Below are 22315 nucleotides of genomic sequence, written 5' to 3'. Positions count from 1 at the left end.
CATTATACTTCCAGTTCCTTGAGCTATTATTAAATAGATAACTCACAGAAAAAGCTTATTTTTTGGGGGGGCAGATAATTCGTTTGGAAAAGTCATAGGAAAATAAGTCCAAAACCGAACAAGGAGTTGAGGAGGAAAGACGCTGTTGGCCCCCCTCCCTGGCTAAATGGTCTGAATATTATAGACCAAAGGGATGACCAATGGCGTCATCAGCAGCTTGTTGGTGGAGTTTCTTAGCTTCAATATTAATATGGGGAATCCTGCAACCAATTTCCCTATCCTGTGTTATATTATTAAAGTCGTATCAAATTCCCACATGTGGGCTCATAAATGGGGATCACACCCTACATATCACTCACTTGTACAGCATCAAATTAAAGCCCCTCTCGGACAATGTCTTTAAAGATATTTACTATTATTGCCTTGACTTGAGTATTTTCAGTCTGGATAAGCAGCAGTTAAAATGCAAATAAAAAGCATACGTGCAATTTAAGCTTACATTGCAGCTATTTCTAGTAAGACTATAGTGTTTTTAAACGTCTATTTGGAAACTATAACTGCTTAAGGCGTGGTATCACACACACACACACACACACACACACACACACACACACACACACACACACAAAATGACCTAAAGCAATAACGAAGGGCTTAGCTTCAATTACTTTATGAGGTTAAGGGCGGTTTTTTTTTTATCTCGAACATTAACAGACAGACAGACCGAAATATGCACAAACAGACGAATTTGTGAAAACCATTTCCGCTCGAACTTCGAGGACCTCAAAATTAAAAAACTTCACAAATGCTTTCTGTTTTACATTCAAAGCTCAAAGTACTTCATACTTCATTGATTTCATACTTCGAGGTTTCTCCTCAGGTTCTTAGAGTGGTAATTATTTTGGAAATAGTACCACTCTCTTATTTCAATCTCGAATTATATTAGATAAAACACTGACAACAGTCTGTTCTAGATTGTAACTGTATTAAGTCAACATACCTGTAATTGTTGTAACATTTTTGGAAGTAACAAAGGACTCCACTTACCTAAAACAATAAATACAGTTAACAATAAATAGAGAAACAATAAATAGAGTTAACAATAAATAGAGAAAAAGTAAACAGAGTTAACATATGAGAAATTTTTCAAAGGAAAAACTTTAAAATTAGGGCTTTTCTTTAACAAAAAAAGAAGAGAAAATTGACATCTTTGTGATTTTACATCGTTAAAAAAAATAGGCTTTACGGATTTTCCTGTACCCCTAGTTCCTCATTTCAATCCTCTTATCGTCTACAAGGGCTCTTCAAATAAATTACTTACAGGTCTGGCTTATCAAATGGCGAATCAAAACTGACGTTTCCAAATCAATATATATAGTAGCACTTACAACTTCCTACCTCAGAATCTTCATCAACCAAACTCCTATACCAGCCACTGCAGGCTCAGGAAACACATGCATCGCATGAGTCTGGCAGATGATAGCCTCTGTAGGTTCTGGTCAGGAAGAGGAGGAAACGGCACTGCACGTGTTGTGTCAGTGCGGAGGGTTTGTCTGGCTAAGGATTTTACTCCTCGGGGGAGGAAAAAAACCAAGGCCCTGAGAGCTTTACCCAGGGAGTCGCTCTCCAGAATTAGGAGTCTGATTAAAAGGACAGGTCTGGACAGGTGAGCTTTAGAGTGAGGGGAGCCACAATAGATCTAAAGGGGTCGCATTGGCGTAGGCCTTGAGGCCGCCCTAGTTTAATCTATCTAAACCAACAGTGGGCAAAGTATGCTATCTTGGACCGTAACCTCTGACAAACAGTTGACATGGAAAAGACAAGAAACTAACCAACGCTATAAAACTTCTCGCCAGACTACTGGACAAACGATTAAAATTCAACCCAAAATAACCGAAAACTAAGTGCGCGTCAACATCTCATTGGCGCCCAGAGCTTTTTTGCCAGTGCTCTGCCGGCCTCAGTGGACAGTATTCTTTCTGCCAATCATCGGGCATTAAGCTATGTAAGAAACTCCCCCTCCCACCACAGGAAGAGAAAAATCTAAAGGATAGTAGCTGGATGCCGAACCTGGTATCTCCTCGTTGGAATCCCATTAAACTAATCACGCTCCCTAAAAGATTCTTATACCTACAGTTCCTGGCATCGAATGGTACCAGGATCGGACTAAACATTCCAAACACTTTACGTGTTCACTCATAGCAGTCAAAACTAGCTTGGAAAAGATTCTTGATGCTCCGTTTTTTGGGGGGGGGGGTTTACTAATTCCTCTACATGCAGCTCCTTTAAAAGAGACACCTATCTTTTACCGTAATTCTCCAAGGATATTGAGAAGAGAAGACGGTCTCAGTTATCTATTCTAATTATGAGAACAGTTCACGTTTATGGAGTGAAGTCACCACTGGGTATCTTCTCCAATCAAACAATCCTGACATTGTTTTTATTACGTACCACATCTACTTGACGCAACAATTGTTGCAATTGTAAATTTCAATAAATAAATAAACATACTACTGTAAATTAAGTAATGAGACTGATTTTTTAAAAAAATTTTATTCCAAAAGAATTACAATTCTATATTGTCACCTTCAAAATAACTTCCTTCTGAAGCCACGCAGCGCTGGGGACGTTTCTTCCACTCCTCACAGCAGTGCTCGAACTACGATACTGGAATAGCCTTCAGCTGGTCGGTTGCAGCCTTTTGAATGTTTTCGACTGTCCCAAAATTAGTTCCCTTGAGGTGATTTTTCAACTTCGGGAAGAGAAAAAAGTGACAAGGACTCAAGTCAGGCGAATAAGGATGCTGAGGAGCCACAGAAATGTTTTTACAGGGCCAAAAACTCGTTTATTGAAATTGCTGTATGACAAGGAGCATTATCGAGTGATGTACGTAACACCCACTTGTTCTTGATGTTTGGTCTCACACCAATGACCCTTTTTGGAAGTTTTTCAAGAACCTCTCGGTAAAAGTGTTGATTGACCCGTTTGACCTTGGAGGTAGAAACTCTTTGTGAACGATTCCGTGGATATCGAAAAAAATAAATTAGCATGCATTTGATCTTCGACTTCGCCATCCTTGCTTTTTTTCAATTTCAATAAACGAGTTTTTGGCCAGTAAAAACATTCCTGTGGCTCCTCAGCCTCCTTATTCGCCTGACTTGAGTCCACGTGACTTTTATCTCTTCCCGAAGTTGAAAAATCACCTTAAGGGAACTCATTTTGTGGACAGTCGGAAAACATTCAAACGGCTGTAACCGACCAGCTGAAGGCTATTCCAGTATCGGAGTTCAAGCACTGCTATGAGGAGTGGAAGAAACGTCTCCAGCGCTGTGTGGCTTAAGAAGGAAGTTATTTTGAAGGTGACAATATAGAATTGTAATTCTTTTTGAATAAAAAAATTTAAAAAAATCTGTCTTATTACTTAATTTACAGACTAGGTTAGCTGATATTTCCTATAAAGTAAGTTACTGTAAGTTTCTTTTGATTGTAGGGTTTCCGTTTTATCGAGTTATGGTTGTTAAAACCTCTTTCACGCCGGCAACCAATTTGTAAAAAAAAACTACTTTCAATTTAAAAAGATCTCAAGTAAATATATTAAGCTAACATTATGCATCAATTACTCGGGATTTACTAAGTGAGAATATATTAATCCCTTCTAACTGACAGATTAAATATATAATACATCTCACGATGTAATCTACTCTCTGATCTGATGAATTTATACTTATTAAAGGATTAAGAGATAATAAACTTATTTATTTAAATAAACTTTAATTATAAATCTAGATATAAATAAATATTTTACTCAAATGAATATGATTTACAGTTTGAATTTAAACTACTAAATTTATGGACACCATTATTAGATTACTGGAGGGAACAATTTTATTATTCATTTACTAAGATTAATTACCTTCTGTCAATAAATGGGATCAACATTTAACAAGGTACCGTGTTCCAGCATCACCGGACAGTGAACTAATTTCTTTCCTTCCTGTTTGTACTCGTTAACGACGTAACGCCTAAACGCGTTAACCTATTTTAATGAATGTACGAGTAAAACGTCTAGTTATAATTTTGATTATTAATTAAATGAGCTTTTATTAATAATATTTACTCGAATTACTTAATGAAACTTCAAACTTACAAGGGAATCCAGATCATTTAGATGATCTAGAGCTAAGGACCATAGTCGAGTAGCTCAACCCATCTGACCCATTCACAACAGGGTGGTTTAATTAAGTTACTAAGAGAGTTTAGATAACTAGGTAACTGGATATGTAGGAGGCGGCGGGTGTCCTGACCGGCAGGCTATAGGTCTGCGCAGGAGTTTCATCAGCTATGAACTCACACCAAGTCCTAAGTATTTCTTATCACAGCCTGAAGGAATGGACTGTGTCCCAGTGTCGTGTATTCCATAAAAGGTGCCCTTCAGTTTCTCTATACCAAGAAGTTCTCAAATATTCTCCAGGAATATTTCCTTTTAAACTTCTTCCGTTCCTTCATTATCTAATTACAGTTTTACATTCTCTAACTGTTACTTAATGAGAGTACTTCGATCGTGTTCGAGTTTTATTATCCATTTTCCACCGGAAATACCCGGTTGTGAGAAGCCTTAAGTCTGAAAGTTTTTACAGTTTGTACAGGAGTGGGGGTAATCTTGGAAAGCTGTAAATATTCTTCGATTTCGATTGGGTCCCAACAGGAAACCCAAATGTAATATGGGTATCAAAATCCCTCCACCGGAAGTACCACTTTTTAAAAAAGGAATTTTGCCAATATATTTGAGATAATCTCTAAAATGGCTTTTTACAAAATTTTGGTCCACGCTACGATAATTAGGGATCTATAATAGTTATTTAAACAATTTTTTAAGGAAAATTCGTATGAGACTTTTCTTTCCTTGTAAGATTCCCTGTGAAAGCCTTTTGAGGGTTTTTCTTCTGGATTTTAACCAGTTAAGCGTGTTTGACGTGTACCAAAATTTCTCTCAAAAACCAAATCTCTATTGCGGTGCGTTCGACGTGTGTATACTCGTTGTGAAAAATATAAAATTTTGCCATTAACTATAAAAACACTAAATTTTAATAAAATTACAATAAGAATATTATTTGGTGGGATGTTTCCTTTATCTTACCCAATAGAACTGCCAAGTATTTTATACGGAGGTGGGAGCCAGCCAAATGATAAGTGGTTGGTACATGTTTGCCTCTAATGTGCTGTATAAAGTGTATATTGTACTGACTTATCACCTGTATAACCTTAATAAGAATAAAATTTAGGACAGAATTTATAAATTAGACTGAAAATGGGCTGACCGAAATTTTACCACTTTACCGAATATTCTACTTCAAGTTTTCGATCTTTCGATTTTTATTTAATCCTCCTGTAGTGATTACAAAAACAACTTTTACTCGAATCATTTTTTACCGGAAATTCTATTAAAATTACTTCTAAACGAGGGGGGTGAGGATATGACTGAGTCAAAACTTAAAAAAGAGTTCGAAGACGATTTGGTGACTTAGAACTTGTGAGTTCTAAGTAGCTTAAGAATGTCTTGTGAGTGGTTGCTGCAGATTTTCGTAATCAAAGAAAACTTCGTGAAGCTGAGAACGAATGAAGGTAAGCTTTTTAAACTGTGATTTCATTTTAGCGTAATTACAGTTTACACTATTACCGTGTAATTAAATTCTTTTTCAAACACCATTTCGCGTAGAAAATTTATGAGGAGAAACTTTTTTGAAAAATTGCAACAATTTGAACCCCGTTTCCTGCAAATCAGACCCTCCCCAAACGCGTATTGATTTTGAAAATTCAATTTCGTATATTCGGAAGTTAGTTTGGAAGTAACTGGTTAATCTTAGAAATTCTCTTTATTGAGTTCTACGACGGTTTTGAGTTTTGGTACCAACAATTTCTCTCTCTCTCTTTCTCTTTCTCACACAATCCATATCGTTTTCTCTTTCTTTTGATTGCAATTTGTCAGCAGTTTCAATGGAGATAATGCAGACAAATAGAGTAATAAATATCTTTATAAATGGTGATAACATAGTTTCCCTCTATGGAATATACTCCTACTTCCCGCGCACTAAACGGGATGATAGATCGGTAGGAGATTTCAGCTCGATGATGATGTTAAAAAAAGAAGTGATTTTGATTCATTGATCGATTTGAAAATTAATCTCGCTTTTGTTATTAATAAAAGTTATTGGTGCGTGTGTATGTGGTGAATGGATGTATATATATATATATATAGCTGTCCAATGGAACACTAATCCAGATTAAAGGAAACAGGAGACTTCAGAGAGAGCTTTACGCCGGAGGTGAACCAGGAGCTTTATCTGAAAGATATATTGGTGAGATCCTGTTGGATTTACACAGGAACAACTCTGACCAACCTGAACCGAGGTCTATGTGTGTGTGTGTGTGTGTATGTGATGTGTAAGGTGTAAGCTACATCATGACGCTCGTGCCTGTGTGTACATGTTTTCTCCTTTAGCCTGTTCCAACTGGTCTCATCTTCTCTCATTTAACCTTAGGATTCGGCTATTATTTATGTGGCAGTGTTTCTCTCTCTCGCCCCCTCTCTCTCTTTCTCTCGCGCTCCCTCACCAGGCGGTCTATAGAACTAGATAAAGTCTGGTACACCTCACACGACTTTTTTGTTTAAATTATAATTTCAACTGGAAATACAATCGATTCAATCGTTTCATTCGAAACTGCCAAACTGCGAATTTCCGCTTTTCGAGTTATAATAATGTTTGTGCACATACAATACACCAATTTAAAAAAAAAAAAAAAACACTTTTTCGAACTCAAAGCAGCTCAAATATCGCACTTCCGGCGAGAACATGTGAATCGAAACTCTGCACCATCGATATACCTTCTCTTATAAGGGGATAGGGGAAGGTACACATTAATATGGGGGTCAATTCAATAATTATACAGACAAACATATTTTGTGAAGACGACGCTCAATGCATAAGTGTTGGTTGGCAACCTTGTGAAGAGTTTCAGTCAGCTGTTCGAAAGGTTTTTTACGTAAAACATAACCTTTAAGGTCTTAGTTAAGATGGCGTGTCCGCTTGAAGAAAGTACTTTTAAAGAACAGCATTCTGTGATCCGACTCTTAGTTCCACAAAGGGCCAACCATCAGAAATATTCTCTCGAATTAACAAACAATACGGCAGTTAATGGTAAAAACTAATGACTATAAATCGTAAAAGCGTAATTCATAATAAATATTTGTAGTAATAAGGCGCCACGGTAGCCGAGCGGTTAGAGGCGAGACCTGCGAAGCTAATACGTATTGTGGTACTGGGTTCGATTCCCGGTCTTTAGGCCTTGGATTTTATTTAATGGTTAATAAAGAGAAATTTACAGTAAAGTATGTTTGCTAGTCGCCTCTGTCCACGACACCTAATTGGTAGTTGGACGTTAAGCCTCGCCTGAAAAAAATAGGCGATTACTTTACTTTACTTTTTTATTTGTAGTAATAATAATAATAAAAAAAAAGTAAATCAATTACAATTTTAATAACCTTTATTGTAATTGTCGCCATAATAGTAAATATATTATTTAATCCAGTAATTGAGAAATATTTTGGAATATTGGCTTCAATCCAAAATTACTTGGCAAGAACAACATTGCTTGTACATTTGTAATGAATTGCACAGTATTTGTGAATTATATTTGTGGGCGTTTCTCCCTTAAATACCCGAAACTGGTGTTCATTTTTAATGACTACTACCAACCGAAAAAAAGAAAAAGAAAAAAATATTTCTAGCATTGCAACGGAAGTTTACAGGTCAGCCATGATCATTATAATTTACACTAGTCGTACAAATCTGGTCGTTAAAACATGAATTTCTTTTTAATTTACAATATTTCCGTAAGTTTTTCGTTTTTTTTTAATAATTAAAATGTTAATTCCTTTAATAAATCAACTATTTAGTTCATCCATTCTGTTCGAAAGAGAGGAGGACGATCGGAGAAGTTGAAATGCCGCCAAGTGGTTAGCTGTTGGGCAAGAGCAGGTTGTGTTTACTAGCTAAACATTAGCGCCGGAAGTAGGCCAACATCTTATTCTGCAACGTAATGATTGCAAACCGGATATATGAGGCCGTTGACTTCTCTTGCTAAACCAGTCTGCACTGGGGCAGTAGCGAAACAGCTATTAACATTAAAGGAATCTATTGTGTGATTTTTTAATGTTCTGAGTGAGAACTTAGGTTTGTAGTTCCTGGAATCGGCCAAGAATTACCAAATAAGAACTGCTATTAGTTCAGACAGGCTTTATATACTACTAATCAAATTAGGTCGTGGACTAGCAAACATACTTTACTATAAATTTCTTTTATTGACCATTAAATAAAATCCAAGACCTAGACCAGGGGAATCGAACCCACTAACCTACAATACAACTTAGCTTTGCGGGTCTAGCCTATATCTGACAAACACACTACTATTAATTTCTCATATTAACCATTAAATAAAATCCAAGGCCTACAGACCAGGAATCGAACCCACTAAACCAACAATACATCTTAGCTTTGCGGGTCTAGCCTATATCTGACTAACACACTTTACTGTAAATTTCTCATATTAACCATTAAATAAAATCTAAGGCCTAGAGACCAGGAATCGAACCCACTAAACCAACAATACATCTTAGCTTTGCGGGTCTAGCCTATATCTGACTAACATACTTTACTGTAAATTTCTCATATTAACATTAAATAAAATCCAACACCTAGGACCAGGGGAATCGAACCTACTAACCAACAATACATCTTAGCTTTGCGGGCCTTGCCTCTAACCGCTCGGCTATCGTGACGCTTTTAATTACGTAGTCAACGTTAAGAATAAAATAAAAGAAAGTTACAATAAAATATAAATAATGAAGCCGTAGCTTTCGGATTTTATATTTCCACTGCCCCTTAATATGTCTATGAATTGTTAAAATATCTTTGAATTGAGGCTTAAGCCTATAAAAGCATGGTAAGTCACGCAATATGGAGATTATCAAGGAATATCTTATTCTTTCTTTTTTAAATTACTTACAGGTAGAAGGCCTAATATTGTGATGTTACAATATTACAACCCTAATATAACTAATCGTACAATATTTATGATGTGATTTTATATCATATTGAATGATAAATGGTAACAATTTTGTGTGTTTTTATATTATACTTACATTTAAATGGTTTATACCATCTATTAGGCATTTATATTCATTTTATTATCAAAATATTTATTTAATAAGTTTTATTAGAGAATAAAAATGGAGGTAATCAGGCGGTGACGTAATGGAATTTTTGGTTTTTATATTTTATTTTGAAGTTTAAACTTGTATAATATTAGTAAATTTGATGATATCTCTGGTACAACATGAAGGAGTAGCCATCCAAAGATGACCATCTCCTTCAGTTTGACGGCTGTCAATAGGGGAGATCTCGAGGCCACTGGCGCTTCAGCTTAAAGTGCAGGATGTGAACAGAGTTTAGCTGCCCACCAATAAGAGGATTTGTTTGGGTTGATGGTGATTTATGGAAATGGTTGGAAAAATTTGGTTAGATCCGCAGTGATGGATTATCTTTCGATTTTATCTTACGTAGCCAGGCATGATTAGCGTTAATCAGTTTGACATAGAGATTTCGACTTCACTTATGTTTCCATTTCGCATTACACTTGTTGAATTTAGTTGAACAACTGATGATAAGAAGTCCCTGATCGACAGTTTCCCGTTTTTTCCCAATAAAATTCGTTCTAGTCCATTTTTATAGTTTCCTATTTATAATAGAATGAAAAAATAGCTGCCAGTTTCAGTCATGATAAACTTTATTATGCCGAGCAATCGACTTAGGGACTAGGGTCATCTTCAGGGCTATGGAACATATTTTACAGTGTGTTAACAATATTACAATGAATACGTATAATGTAACGTAATTTACAAAAATTATTTACCTAATTTACCTAATGTAATACACTTAACATCATTAAAGGGTTGGTGTGTCTTCTGTCTTGGGGGTCTGAGTGTGATCGGTTCTGTGTGTGATTTGTGTTTGATTGTGAGGAAGTCAGTGTTGCCAATTGTCAACTATCGTATTTTGCAGTAAGTTGGCGTATACGAGTATGTGTTCAAATTGTACGTGTCAGTTTTTGAAATTTATACTGTTTTCTGTCTTTGATATCATTTTCTAGCACTTTCCCTTTTTTTGGTGTGTTGGTTTCTGATTTTGAGTATCTTTGTGTGTTTGGAAAAATCGAAAGTTTGATGTTCCTATTTATTGTGAATAATTTCTGAACAACTTCCTAAAACAATCAGGATAGAAGACATTCATCCTTAAGTCGTGAAGATGGACCCATAATAAGAAGATTGGTTGTTCAGTGCAATTCCAACACAATACAATTTTGATGGTCAACAACTAACTTGATTAAAAAAATGTTATATTTAAATATTTATTTTGGTCCTGAACATAAAATAGAGTTGTCTAAATATTGGATGTCATCCATCTATTTAAAATCGCTCGTATTTACTTAGTTTTATTTATTTTTATAATCAAAATCTGCTTCGGCTCTATGTCCGACTGCGATATCATGATTTTGTTCGCTTTGATGGCTGTCTGAAATACCAGATAACCAAAATGTTAAACTTTTTTTTCTTTTGCTACTAACTTTAGATAAAAATCTTCAGGGAAAACCCGTATATATAATATAATAAATACGAGTGAAGGTATAGTTAAAGTGCAAAGTAATGTTTGTACAGGTAACCGTATGTTTGCTTCGTCAAACGGAAATTTTGGGTAGTACTTGAATTTTAAATGTCTTGCGGACTTCTTTTTTGCAATAAGTTAGATATACTGACACACAAACTATGTGAAAACCGCTTTTTTTACCCGGGCCACAGGGGACCTTAATGGGGGGATATTTCTGGTGAAATTTCAGAATCTAAAATCAGCGTGATTAAAAATACCTTTTCTCTTACTAAAGTAAAAAATAAGTAAAGTAATCGTCTATTTTTTTTTTTCAGGCAGAGCTTAACATCCAACTACCAATTAGGTGTCGTGGACGGAGGCGACTAGCGTTACATATTTTACTGTAAATTTCTTGCATTAACCAATAAATAAAATCCAAGGCCCTAAGACCGGGGAATTGAACCCATTACCACAATACATATTAGCTTCGCAGGTCTCGCCTCTAACCGCTCGGCTACCGTGGCGCCCTTACTATGGAATAGAGAAAGAGAAAGGGAAAAGCAGTTTTCCGCTCTAGGAAAAAGCAAGGAGAAAACAAAAATTATTATCACTAATCGCCAATCACTAAGCAACGCTCGTCCAATAAAAAAGATACCAACTTAATTTTATGCAAATAATCTTATCTCCTCCTCCTTATCTCCTTATCTCCTCATTCCGATCCTCTCATCGCTACACGAACTCTACAAACACACATAAACCACTTACAGGACTGGCTTTTCAAATGGAGAATCAAAACCAACGTTACGAAGTCAAAGTTTATAGTATTTACTCTCAGACGGAAAATCCTACCTCCTATCATCTTGAACCAAACTCCTGTACCAACTGTGGACAAAGTACGCTTCCTTGGACTGTACCTAGACAAAACGGTTGACATGGAATCATCCCCATACTAGACTGGAAAAGACAACTAACTAACCAACGCTACAAACTTCTTGCCAGATTACTTGACAAACGATCGAAACTTAAGCTACACAACAAAATACTCTTATGCCTGACGTTACTGCAATCTATTTGGTCAAACGGCATCGAAGTATGGGGATCGACTAAGCGTTCCAACTCACTACGCCTCCAGGCATTACAGTCCAAAAATACTTCGAAAACTTCGAAAACGCTCCGTTCTATGTGTCTAACCTTACCCATCCATAATGATCTCAAAATCCCTTTCATTACAGATCTTGCTAACACTCGTTTTCTCAAATTTCATTCCACTCTACAGCAGCTCATCCTAACCCTCTCATAGAACATCTCTATCTTCCTCCACTTTACCAGAGTAATCCTCTAAGGAGATTGAAGAGAAGATGGCCTCGTGATCTTCTCTTATCGTGAGAGCAAAGCACGTTACTGGAGTGGCACCACTGGGTGCCTCCTCCAATCATGATTTCCCGTTATTTCTTTTTTCTTTTACCATATTTGCTTGCTGCAACAACTGTTGCCGTGGTAAATTACAATAAAAGATTAAAAAAAAAATAAATAAATAAAAAAAAATAAAATAAATAATCATTTTAATAAAAAATAAAACCTAATAATATCAGCTGTTTATTAGTCAACCGAGTTTAACCTTGTCCTTATTTCTGATCAGCTGGGTTCTATCAAAATATTTAACCATAACAATCCAAGGCCATTTACTCAAATCAAGTATTCTGGTGTCTTTGACTCAAGTGACTTTCTCTAATCGCTGTTAAGTCATTAAATGTTATTGGAGGAAGGAATTTTTACTAATAAAAACAAAAAAAAAGAAGGGTTATAGCAATAAAGATAACCTAAACCTAAATTGTAACTATCACTTTTATTTATTTATTTATTTTTTGGGCTAGGGGATCTACATTTAAGCAGCGTTCTTAAAATAGGACCTATGTTTGGTAAGAAGTTGGTCTGCCTTAGGGACATCCCGCCTTCAGCTTTCCATGCTATTTAGGGTAGTTCATGATTAACGGCTAGCATCATCGTCATGCAAGTCTGCTATCCCAAAAGATGCTGCTATTTCTCTTATTGAATTGTGGGATCATTCCCAAATTTTGTTTTTGAAAATTTTTATTTTTAAAGACAATTATATTCGTCAGGAAAAGTGGATGCCAGATGCTTTAAGGAGGGGGGCGTGGCGGGAGGAATCCGTAACTGTAGGGGGGGCATCAGGTCAAACATGAATGAAAAGGGAACAATTGATGAGAGTAAGCCTACTCAAGAATTGATTACTAGCATGATGTTCTGTGAGGCTGTGAGTTTCAGAAAATTATTTAAATTTACGAAAAATCCCAGGAAGCTGAAACTTTAAACTACGATTTTACCCCCACCCCCATCCAGCAGTGGACAAACTGGAAGTTACTATTTTTCTAAAATAAATTTTAAAAAAAATCAAAAATCGTTACAAAGATTTTCTTTAAAGTAAGATATTCGCTTCAAAAAGTTCAAAACCACAATTTCAACCAAGAAAATCATGGCATCCGTGTTTTAGGACTGTCCCAGGCATAATTTTTAATTGAATATACGCCTCAAGGGGGAGACCATCAACTCTGCAAGACATTGTGATACCCTAAAAAAAAAAAAAAAAAAAAAAAAAAATTGCGGAGGGTGATTCAGTACAAGAGAAGAGATTCAGATGCTGACACAGGGAGTCTGCACTGCTGCACGACAATGCCAGACCAAACACGGCCAATGCCACTGGAGGAACTGCTCGCACAGGTTTAAATGGGGCTGTCCTGAACCATCCCTCCGCGCATTCCCCCTGACCTAGCACCTTCAGATTACTAATATCTCTTTACCTCCCTGAAGCTGCACATGTGGTGGAAAAAGGATTTCAACCGACGAGGAGGTGGAGAAGTGGGCAAAGGGGTCGGCGGGAAACTACTTCGAGGAAAGCATCAAAAAATTAATACCCCGGTTCACCACCACTGCATTGAGAGGAATGGTTATGTCGAAAAATAGCTTACATATCTACTAATGTAACCAGATATTGTTTTTGGTCGAATAACCTGCAAAAATTCAGTACACCTACTTTCTGGACATGCCTCGGTATGTACGTACTTACGAGGGTCGTTTGAAAAGTCCGTGCAAAGTGAGAGAGATAGCACCACTGGCGCGTATCGAGGTTATGTTTAGTTAGTAGCATCTCTTGGAAGAACACACACCAAGTTTCAGCCAGATCGGTCTATTTCTTTGTGTTTGGCATTCGTTTGAATCGAGGAAGTCGAGTGATTTTCAAAAAATGGACGAAAAAGAATTTCGTGTGTTGATTAAACACTACTTTATGAAAGGCAAAACGCCTCAGGAGACTAAAGAGAAGCTTGATAAACATTATGGTGACTCTGCACCTTCGATTAGAACAGTTTATAAGTGGTTTCAAAATTTTCGGAGTGGCCATATGGGCACAAGTGACGCTGAACGTTCTGGACGCCATGTTGAGGTTACTACTCCAGAAATCATTGATAAAATCCATGATATGGTGATGGATGACAGAAGAGTGAAGGTGCGTGAGATTGCTAGTGCTGTGGGCATCTCGAATGAACGGGTACATAATATTTTGCATCAACATTTGGACATGACAAAGCTATCCGCAAGATGGGTGCCGCGATTGCTCACGCTTGACCAAAAACGAAATCGTGTGAAGTGTTGCAAGGACGGTTTGCAGCTGTTCCAGAAGAATCCGCAGGACTTTAAGCGTCGTTTCGTCACTGTGGATGAAACATGGATACATCACTACATTCCTGAGACCAAAGAACAATCTAAACAATGGGTTACCAAGGGGGAATCTGCGCCAAAAAAAGCGAAGACCGTTCCTTCGGCCGGAAAGATTATGGCGACTGTCTTTTGGGATTCGCAAGGAATAATCCTCATCGACTATCTGGAAAAGGGTAAAACTATTACAGGTGCATATTATTTATCGTTATTGGACCGTTTGAAAACCGAGCTGCAAGAAAAACGCCCACGATTGGCCCACAAAAAAGTCCTTTTCCATCACGACAACGCACCAGTTCACACCTCAGCAGTTGTGGTCGCAAAATCAATGGAAATAGGGTTCCAACTCGTTTCACATCCCCCCTATTCTCCAGACTTGGCTCCCTCGGACTACTATTTGTTCCCCAATATGAAGAAATGGCTGGCGGGAAAAAGATTTTATTCAAACGAGGAGGTGATTGCAGAAACGAATGGCTATTTTTCAGACTTGGACAAATCCTATTATTCGGAAGGGATCAACAAACTAGAGCAGCGTTGGACGAAGTGTATAAGCCTAAAAGGAGACTATGTTGAAAAATAAAAAAGGTTTACCCCAAAAAATTAAGTAGTTTTTATTTTTGCACGGACTTTTCAAACGACCCTCGTATTGTGCAACTTCCGTTTTAAGACAGAATGGCACTTTTGGAAGAGAAGGTGGTTGTTTGGCTTTGAATATGCAATTCAGTAGAATGTACAATCTGCTGAAATGCTGAATTCCAAGAGAGAAAACTGTACCACACTTAACTGAACTGCTTTTTCTCTTTCTTTGAACGTCTTCAAAGATTATTATTTAAACTTGATTTAATGCGTACATTTACTGACCTAGAGTATAACTTTTAATGGAGATACATACTTCTACCATGAAAAATTATCCAATCAAAATAGATAACATTAAAAAAAAAAAAACCCACATGGCTAAATTCTATGAACAATGCAACAATAGACCTAGAGCTAGAGATTAGAAAAGATCACGTGATCAGACGATGTAGAAAAATATTATAATGACCTTGCCTATTGATAAAATGAATTCTTACTAGAATATTTATTATCTTCTTTATAAAAAAATCAAACAAATATCATCAAAAGATATAAATAATTTGAAGTACCAAAAAAATTGGTTCGACCGAACATTCAAGCTCATAAATATTTTTTGAAAACTAGGAATTTTTAAGCTGTACATTAAACTGAAACTGCAGCGTCCACTGTTTAGCATTTAACCAAAATATCAAAATTTTAAATAGACTATGATTTTGAATTACGGTAGATACGGGCAGATAGATGCATAGATCTAGAGACACACAGACCATTTCTTAGAAAAATACTTTTCTATTCTCGCGTAACTTCAAATGGTTATTTCCGTTAAGTATTACTGTATTAAAAATAAATAATTAAATAATAAATTCTCGAAAGGTTCTATTCATTTGGGGAAAAAATACTAGATTAATATAGAAACAAGATATAGTAATGCAACATTTTGTTATTGCATGAAAGCGTAATGAGTGCATGATTTGTACGTTGGTCTGTTTGTACCAACCTTGAGTGGGACCTTCCTCTAAACATCATCACCATTCACACTGACTGAGTGGCTCATTCCCGTTCATTTGATCATTATTTTGACTGCTCTTTAGAATAGAGAGGAGATTTCTCCCCACCTCTATTCGCCTTACATCTAAAAAGATTATTATTATAAAACAGTGTGCCATTATTTTTTGCTTTAGCAACAGAGCTAGAGCTTGGAGCTCCATTTAATCTAAAAACTACTGGATCTAGTGCGTGCCGCTCTTTGTGTTGTTGTCAATCAGCTGTGGCTGATTTTGTTTTACGCACTTTTACGTCAGTGCGTTTGTAGGATTTTTATTTACTGAAAATTTAATTAAAAGTGCATTTGTGAGTGCAACACTATTCTACTAAAGGTGTGCGTTAAAAATACTGTATTGTTCATCGTACATTTCAATTGACCGCAATGGAATAATCAAGTTCTGTGTTATTTTTTCTGTCCTCCCACCCAAGGTGAGTTGGAATTGCATAATATCTTTTTATTTTAATGCAATACTGCAATTTACTCAAAATACTTGTTAATTTGTTTGTATTTTTTATTATTATTATTTCACGCTCAAAAAGATAAGATACTACTTGATCGTGCACATTATTGATTTTGTATTTTCCCTTCAGCGGTGAAATCACTTGTGTGATTTGTCCGAAAAAAAGTGATGTTTTACAAATGTGGGTTGCGATTGTTTAATTAAATTGTTTACTCATGAATGAGAAAAATCGCTGAAAAGTGAAAATTTTCCATTATATTTCCACCCGGGAAATAGTTTTTGGAAAAATGTAGCCATTTTATTGGATCGATTATTTCCAGTTTTGCTAATATTTTTCCCGAAAATTGGGACAAATAATTTCTTTAATTTATTGACCACAAAATGGATGTTTCTAAATATAGGCCTATTACTTTTATTTCCTAGCAGGTTTAAGATAAAACCGAAATTCTTCCGGCTTAGAAGAATACCAATCACAGATGTGCTTCTGTTCAGGTTGTTTTTACGAATCTTCTGTGATTATGTTGATTAGTTTTGTTCCGTTGAGGTTGTGTGACGTAACGCTTCCGTCAACCGAATGATTTTATTTTTTTTCCGGGAGTTCCTCAATACTGTTAAGGTTTACCTCAACCAAATACTTTTCTTTTAGTTACACCTTCCAACTAGGTCTCTCCAGGATATCCTCTTCTCTCAGTCCGTAAACCGGGGAGGCTTTCTCGGACCCTATCTATCCACTTTTCCTTCGGTCTGCCCCTTCTTCTTCATTCTTCAGCTTCACAGTCTAGGATTTCTTTAGCCATTCTTCTATCTTTCAAGCTTTTATCGTAAGTTTCTTTTCGATCTACAGCTGTTTTTCTCCAGTCAATCAATCTTTTTGTTTTCCATTTAAGGCGCTTCAACATCTGAGGCCATCAGCGCCCGGAGTTGCTGGATTCGATATTTTTATCCTACCTATATTTTGACATGATTCAGTTTCTAAAATTTTAGGGAGATAAGTCGAGCGGAAGTGCCAAATTTTACTAAATATAAAGCGGGTTTTTTTTTTTTTTAGCCCTTTTCGTTATTTTCGTTCGAAACTTATTCCGGAAAGAGATGATTCTATGAGAGTTTGCATATCATTTAATTTTTTTTAATTTATTTATAAAATTACACCAGCGCTAGACACGCTATAAGTAACAATGACAATAACTTGACTCCACTACAAACTCACTAATTGAGGGGAGAAGTTACCGCAGTGATAACACTCTCTAAGTCGTCTCTAGGATTAGCTACTCTCTTCAGAAGAGAGAGAAAATCGCGAGGCCACTGACGTTTTAGTCGTCTGGGAGGATGATCTGGATGGTGATGAGATGATAAATGGCGGACAAGAGGATTGGAATGAGAGTGCAAGTTCTGATGAAAACTTTTTGTAGCGAGTTCGAGGCAAACTGGACCTACAAATTTCCAGGTCTGCAGTGGATAGTTAGATTTGAAACATAAAATGGAGCCGTTTAACGATAGTGAGGAGAATTTTAAACTGGAGAGATTGAATTCGTTGAAGATTGGAGCGTTTCGTTAAACCCCACAGTTTAAACGATCGTTTGTTATTAAGTGAAAGTTTTGAACGTTGGACTGATATAGTCTTTTAAGTAGTCGATAACGCCTGTTAACTTCAGTTCGTTTAAGTCGTGTGTGTGCGGGGGTTCCAAGTCTAGTCTTTTGTCTAAATACAGCCCAAGATAACGGGACAACATTGGCAGGAGGACAACAGGAATTGAATTCATAGAAAATCCGGAGGAAGAGTGATGCGGCGGAGAATAAAAGTAATATTTTGATTGTTGTTCATTGTTTTTGGTAACTGATCCATAATTTCAATGGGATGAAAAAATAAATGCCATTTCAGTCGAGTAAAATTTATTCTGCCGGGCGTTCGACCTAGGGTGACTAGGTCATCTTCAGGGCTAGTTTAGTAAGTAATACTTTTACATTTGTCCATGAACAGACAAGACAGAAGACACACCAACCCTGAAATGTAAAAGTATTACTTACTAAACTAGCCCTGAAGATGACCTAGTTCCTAGGTCGAAAGCTCGGTAATATTTTGAGATTTTTATTTCATTTAACTTGATTTTCCATTTTCTTGAACCATTCCTCAAGAGAAAAGAGATGAGTTTGAAGGTTTCTGTGTGAAGTTACCGGATCTCATTTAATTTTAATAATTATGTTTGCTTTTATTTATTGTTAGATTTTTTTTGTTATTTAATTTTCATTCTGAATAAACATTTTTGCCCATTGCATTGTATTACTAGTTTATTGTATGCAGTGAACGTGTTTACAAGCTTATTTATTTATTTAATTCTAATTTCGAAGAAAATTTATTTACGTAAGCACCCATAAGCGGAAGTGAAGTAAATCCAGGGCAGATTTATCCTTCTTCCATAACATTAAATAATTTGTCCATGATAAAATTGTTTTTTTTTCTCTCTCTCTTGCTGGAGAAAAGTATGAAATGTATTTTTTCTTTTGTATTTTTGAGAGAAATGTCGCCATTTCCACTATAACGAGCAAATGGATGTCACATTAAACTTTCCCTTATCTACTGGAAAGTAAAGTGTTATCCTTCCGGTTTTTCCGCAGTCAAGAGAAAGCTCCTTTTAAAAGAGAATGTGTGAATGAAATTAATGAGAGAGAAAGAGAAGATTGTAAGTATAAACTTTCTTATGAGAAAACTACTCGTCCGCCATTTTAGTCGCTCGTATTTCAAGTTAGCTGAAAGAGAGAGAGAGAGAGAGATGAGAATTGCTTAGGGAGATAGTTTTTGTGGATGTACAGAGTGTAAATTTATTTTATTCTCTGATAGTGTAGTGTGGTTAGTGTGATAATCGGGGGAGAGAGGCTGCAACAGAGAGAGAGAGAGAGAGAGAGGAATGGAGTAAGAGAATCTCACGGTCGCCAGTATCTCCGTCATGAAAACAGACGTAGGCACCAGTATGGACAATGTTGCTATTTCCTGTAACTAATGGAATTGGCCGCCAAACTGCGGGGGCGGGAGCGCTCCGCCTGCCCCCACCTACATTGGCAAAAGAGGGTTTTCTTTTTTTACGGCTAAGAGTTTTATTCCTTCATCGCCGCCTCCAGCCCACTTCAAAGCATTGCTACGCCCTCCTCTTTATGTCCAGTCCAGACTAAATAATTGAGCATAGTTTTTTTTTTTTTCTCCCCGTTCGTTCATCTTTTAAGCAAAAAGAAAGCGAGAAAAATGGAAAAACGCTGCACTACACCTCCTAAGAGCAAAAGACGCCTGCAAGCTCTACTTAATTTACTAAAGTGAAGTACTATAACTATGCTCTAGCAAGTTTGCAGAAGAAAAAAAAAACTGCTCACCATGTTTTTTCTTTGACTTTCCCCAGCAAAAGCCCCATATTTTCCTTCATAAAGAAAAACTTAAAAAATGAAAAATAGTTTGCAACATCTAGTATTTTTTTTTTTGTTTCTTTCCCGCCGCTATTTCTCATACAGCCGCTTTTTTCTACGTACAATACAAAGAAAAACAATAAAACCTTACAGAGTCATCTAGGACATAAGTTTTCCATGAAAAAGTTAACAGGAAAAAAGAAATTGTAATTATAAAATTTAAATATCACATTTCCACTTTCTCTTGCTATATAGTCTTCTTCTTCATCTCTATATCCACACTATTGGATGTTGGCGATCACATTTCCACTTTCTCTTGCTATATAGTCTTCTTCTTCATCTCTATATCCACACTATTGGATGTTGGCGATCACATTTCCACTTTCTCTTGCTATATAGTCTTCTTCTTCATCTCCATATCCACACTATGGGATGTTGGCGATCACATTACTACTTTCTCTTGCTATATAGTCTTCTTCTTCATCTCCATATCCACACTATGGGATGTTGGCGATCACATTTCCATATATTTTAGGGTCTACCGCTGTATGTTCCAGGTCTCCGATACTTCTTAAACCTGGTCCATTCTCTTAAGGTCTCTTAGCCCAAGACATACGCTTTTTTCCCTCAATCTAGCCCCTCGACTATTAGTTGCAGCAGTTGGTATTTTGGATTTCTCATTAAAGTTTCCAAAATAAGCGGATTTTCTTTTCTTTATGCTAAGTAACATTTCTGTTTTTTTCAAATTCATCTTAAGATTGCCTCTGTTTGTTACTCTGTTGGGCCAGAATTAAGAGTCTGATTAAACGGACGAGTCTGGAGGGTGAGCTCTAAAGTTGGGGGGGCCACTATAGATCCAAAGGGGCTGCTATGACGTAGGCCTTGAGGCCGCCCTAATCTAATCTACTGTGTCGGTCCTTTCTTCGGTGCTGTCCACATTTTGAAGATTTCTAACATATTTATGGATGATGCTTTTAGCGTCCACGTTTCCACGCTTAGCGTATCACAATCTTAGATATTTAAACGTATGTCTTTGCTAGTTAATATTTTCTTAAATTTGAAAAAAGTAATTGCTAGCCATTTCTGTTCTCCACCTAATTTCTCTGTCGTCATTTCCATTCTTCGTACAGCCAACTACCTAAATACTTGTAACGGTGAGACGCAATTTAGGGGTGTTTGTATAAGGTACTTGCAGCCTGCTAACTATCATGGACTTTGGTCTTGGCTTGCTATTTATCTATTTAAGTCCATATTTGTTGCTAATGTTGTTCAGTTAATCAATCATCCGCTGTAAACCTTTTAGCGCTATCGGCTATCATGACTTACTCGTCCGCATATCTGATACTTACTATAGTAAGAGGTGGAATTGCAATCATGCATCATGCTTATTTTACTTTTACTAGAAAGATCTGTGCTTTTCCGGTCATTGTGGATTCCTCAAAAATTATATTTCCGGTAAAAAAAAATCCATTACGAAAAATTTGAAACGATTATAAAAGGAAGTAAAAATTGTTTGCATCTGACGTCACCAATAGCATAAAAATGTAAATAATCAAAAAGCTTCACTTTTTTTTTATATCTCGATAAATGTTTTATTTTTAATTAAACGTTGAATGGAAATAATTGAATTGTTTAAACAGGAAAAAAACTCACCGACGACTGCCATTAAACAAACATGTAATGTGAATTAGTTGTGGGCGAAACATATGTAAAAACAGAGAGCATAATAAACAGAGCAATAATTCCAGAACCTGTATTATGAAAGAATGATTCAATTTAAATATTAAAACAACGAATAAAAAAATCCAACTAATTGTTGGTATTGGCTAAATACAGCTCACTAAGATGAAATATTAAACCAACAAATAATTATTTTTACATTTAATTTGTTTATTTCAATTTCCAGTTATATATTATGTATTACAATAAAGCAATTTTATTGGCTACCGATTGTCCACATTAAATATTCAAAAATTAAAAAATGAAATTGATTATTGTCGCTCGCTATTTTCCAGTTGGGAAATTTGGAAAAAAAATTGAGAAGGCGATAAAATGGTCAGAAAAAGGTTTTTAGCAGCCTGTCGGAAAATTTGGGGAAACTAAAAAACTAATGGTGATCACTGAGAAGTACTATTTAGGTTATTTACGTTTTTGTCAGCAACTGGTTTGAACGATTTTCTTCAAAAAAATGTGGTTAGGTCAGCTTTAAGGTGCCACGGTAGCCGAGTGGTTAAAGACTAGACCTGTAAAGCTAAGATGTATTGCAGTACTAGTCTATATTCCCAATGGTTAATATGAGAAATTTATATCAAAGTATGTTAGGCGGATATAGACTAGACCCGCAAAGCTAAGATGTATTGTGGTACTAGTCTATATTCCCAATGGTTAATATGAGAACTTTACAGTAAAGTA

General features: G+C 36.2%; 1 protein-coding gene and 1 long non-coding RNA gene across 5 annotated transcripts in view; one reads left to right on the top strand and one right to left on the bottom strand.

Moving 5' to 3' along the window:
* Positions 1–22315, bottom strand: part of LOC141454940 (uncharacterized) — a 300919-nt gene that overhangs the window by 209763 nt on the left and 68841 nt on the right. Inside the window, exon 1 of one of the 4 annotated variants that reach the window (XR_012459053.1) lies at positions 16006–16069. The exons of 2 other annotated variants lie outside the window; for them this stretch is intronic. This is a non-coding gene — a long non-coding RNA (uncharacterized lncRNA). Of the gene's footprint in view, positions 1–16005; positions 16070–22315 lie in introns of those variants that run through there. One more of the 4 variants, XR_012459058.1, reaches the window with a different exon arrangement.
* The window catches only part of LOC141454936 (uncharacterized), a 54685-nt gene continuing 48431 nt past the window's right edge, over positions 16062–22315 (top strand). The window contains exon 1 of the mRNA XM_074129643.1: positions 16062–16481. The gene's annotated coding sequence lies outside the window, so the exon portion shown is untranslated. The remainder of the gene's footprint in view (positions 16482–22315) is intronic.

This window comes from Rhodnius prolixus, unplaced genomic scaffold, assembly GCF_049639745.1.
Source record: "Rhodnius prolixus isolate KJV_2025 unplaced genomic scaffold, Rpr scaffold_15, whole genome shotgun sequence".
In the NCBI taxonomy this organism is placed as follows: domain Eukaryota; kingdom Metazoa; phylum Arthropoda; class Insecta; order Hemiptera; family Reduviidae; genus Rhodnius; species Rhodnius prolixus.
This window is presented reverse-complemented; position numbering and strand designations above follow the sequence as displayed.